The sequence below is a fragment of the Octodon degus genome, unplaced genomic scaffold (genome assembly GCF_000260255.1).
Source record: "Octodon degus isolate 3935 unplaced genomic scaffold, OctDeg1.0 scaffold00205, whole genome shotgun sequence".
In the NCBI taxonomy this organism is placed as follows: Eukaryota; Metazoa; Chordata; class Mammalia; order Rodentia; family Octodontidae; genus Octodon; species Octodon degus.
This window is the reverse complement of record NW_004524781.1, coordinates 3,215,596-3,218,860: the sequence shown is the minus strand read 5'-3', so window position 1 is coordinate 3,218,860 and position 3,265 is coordinate 3,215,596. Positions and strand designations below refer to the sequence as shown.

General features: G+C 39.2%; 1 pseudogene; it reads right to left on the bottom strand.

The window, feature by feature from the left end:
- Positions 1–2,380: 2,380 nt before the first annotated feature.
- LOC101572369 lies at positions 2,381–2,919 on the bottom strand (annotated as a pseudogene).
- Positions 2,920–3,265: the final 346 nt, after the last annotated feature.

The window sequence follows — 3,265 nt, the reverse complement described above, 5'->3', positions numbered from 1 at the left end:
TGCAGATATTGTTCACAGTCTTTGCGTGACCTTCTCTTGGGTTTAATTTATTACCTTAGAGCTATAAACCTGTCATGACTTTGTTCCAGCAGCTATCTTGCCAGTGGGGAAATATGCTTAGTTGATATAACAAAAGCTTTGAGTGTATCACTATGTTCTCCTTTATCTGAAATGTTAGTTCTGGACATGTGCATAGATCGATTTTTGTAGGTTTTTTTTATGGTACCAGGGATTGAACTCAGGACCCTGTGCTTGCCAGGCAAGCATTTATTCTACTGAGCTATCTCCCCAGCCCTGTAGCTTATTTCCAGAAAGAATATATTTATATTTTCATGGGATTAAACTCAAATGTATTCAGGATGACATTCTATATTAAAATAAAAAAGAATAATAAACTGAAACAACAATTCAAAGTTAATTTAAAATAAAAGAATAATAAATCAAAGTTAGTTTTGCTGTATATGTCAGATAAATTTCATTTGGTTATCACATTACAGAAGTTTTTATAAATCATATTCTTAAATAAGCAGATAGATGCTTTCAGTTAAAACCAACTGTGTTGCAGTTGCAATTAGTAATGTGAAGCATGCTTTCACACTGGTTCTTCATTCTTACGTTTACAAAAAGAAAAGGTGCAGTCTACTAAAACAACTCGATTTTCCGTTAGCACTCAATGAACTAGTTAAGAGCATCTCGTTTATTTGTGAACTAGTTAAGAGCATCTCGTTTATTTGTGGTGAACATTTTCAAATTGCCTGAGTAGATAATAATTATTTCCCAAGAATATTAACAAATTTGTTTCTTATTTTGTAGCAAAATAATACTTCGTGCTAATGCTTTAAACAACACAACAGCTAGCGAGAAGGAGGGGAGGACTAGGGAATGAAAAGACAATTACAGTGTGTCATGGCGCGTGCCAAGCGCCCACCAGGAATGGGATCGCTGTGTGCGGCAAACATGAGCTGACAAAACTGAACATAGAAATAAGAAGTTTAATTGCACAGTTGAATATGCTTGGCGTCTCATCTCCTGCCAGCTGATGCGTTGTTTGCGGATAGTCTGCACTCTACAGCCAGACATCTGTAGATTCAGGTGTCTGTGTATCTGTGTCACCAATTTCTACAATTTCTTGGCAAGTTACTAATCCTTTGTGTTCAAATTAACAGTTATTTTCGACATAAGTAGTTCATTGTTTTAGAAAAGCTGAACATAAAAACTGATTTTACAAATAAACACATTTCTAGCTCAATATTTCCTGAAGACACATGCTGTTATGAATGAAATGCAGAGAAGGTGTCTATGTATGATACTAATGTTGGGAAATATGGTGGAAATAGGAAGACTATGTTCTTCTCCTTCGTTTCTCCTGCTTTCTGAAAGTTTTCTTCTTAGAACTTCACTCCAGTTCTGATTTTCTCCCTTCAGGTATGTGAGAGGCTGGCATTTCTTGGCAGTCTAGTTTCTTTATGTCTGTGTGGATCCCTGAGGCTAGAAAGGGCTTTTGTTTCTCTTTTGGGGTATTTTAGAAGCCAAACACAAATGCTACCATGGCTTATTCTCACTCAGTGCTGCCTGCTTTTGCTGAATTTGCATTTGGGAAATTGTAAGGGTGATGTCACAAGTTCAGTGTTCTATTTTAACTCAGGTAATATATTTCAATATATTGGCTGAATCAAAAACAAATAAAAATCCACTAGTGTATTAACACCTCACGCATTTACCATACTGATAGTGCAAATACAAATCTGGGCTGAATGTGCAGACTCCCAAGCAGCATTGTACAGCTGTCTTCATCCTCCATGCTGAGAGATGCAACAGCTTAAGGGCCAAATAATACCAAATGCAAAGGCTTCAAAACCACGTAAGTTAAGGGCATTCACTGGTTTTAGCTAAGATCCATCTGGAACACTGACAAGTGCTCACGTACATACAATAACGTGAAGTAAATTCTTTGAAAACTAAGCTTCACTGGAATGATTCTGAAAGGCGCACCAGAGAAATGGCGGGTCATGAGGTTAACCTGTCAGCCAATCTAAGTCCATGTCTGAAATCTAAAATTTAGTTCTGTTCCCTATGCTGAGAACTTTCTATCTTGTCAGTAACCATGTTATGAAGGAAAAAAGACTTAGGTGAAATTTTTTTTATTATTATTATCACAATTGCTGTACTGTCTACGACCTCAACATCTTGTGAAAGTCTGGGAAATGTTCGTGCATAAGGATAATCCCTCAGGTGACTTGAAATTGCCGCACACAGTGGTACATTATCAACCCTCAATGAAGCCTTAAAGGAAAAGCTAAAACAAAAGTTTGCAAAAATGGGTCAAAGGAGGCAAATACAGCATCTGCCTTTAGAGCTATCAACGCAGGAATTCTCTCAACTATGAAATCTTGCAGTGAAGTTGCTTTTTTTCAAAATTCAAGTGATGACATTTGCTTACTCCAGATCCACATTTTTCATCATCACTGTCTTGTGAGTCACCATCTGCTCCCTCTCCTTCTGGTAAATCCACGGCCTCATCACCACCCACGTTGTTCATCATCTCAGAGGAAGGATCAAATTAGACATGCCTTCATCAGAATCATTCTCCCAGTCTTTCCAATTATTGAAGTCCACACTAAGCCAATTAAGCCTTGCCCATTTTCTTTTGTTAACGTAGGCCATGACTGGCCAGAGTCTCCTTTCTGTAAACAACATAAAATTGATCTGTCTGTTCTTTTATGCTTGGTATCACTTGGATCAATACAATGAAAAAGATGACTTTAGTTTAAATGTTTAAAATTATCACTTCCTCCAAGACAACTGGAAGTAAGTTTGGATTTTTCAAAATGTACATCAACATCTGTTACTGTCTTCAACACTAAATTCAGTGAAGACATAGTCCCCTCGATCATACAACTTTGCAGAAGCAGGCTGCATTGTGCAAGGGGCCGGGGGATGGGCGATCGGGTGGGCGGGCCTCTGGCTGCAGCTGCTGGGAGTCAATCCGCTCCGATGGTGACTCCGGCGGCGGCAGCGTTGTCTCCCGTCAGGGCCTCTTCTCGCTGCCCTCACGCGACTGCGACGGCGGGCTCGACCTTGCATGGGATAATTTTGAATTTTCGTATTTACTTCAAGACGGCTTTTTGCTAGCATGCAGTTGGAGAAAGTTCTACAGGCTGCTGAGAAGAAGGTGTATTCTTTAGTTTTGGGTTGAGGCACTCTGTAGATACCTATTTAGTCCAGGGGGCCTTTGCCCTTTGCTGGATGTAAGTAGGGGTGTGAG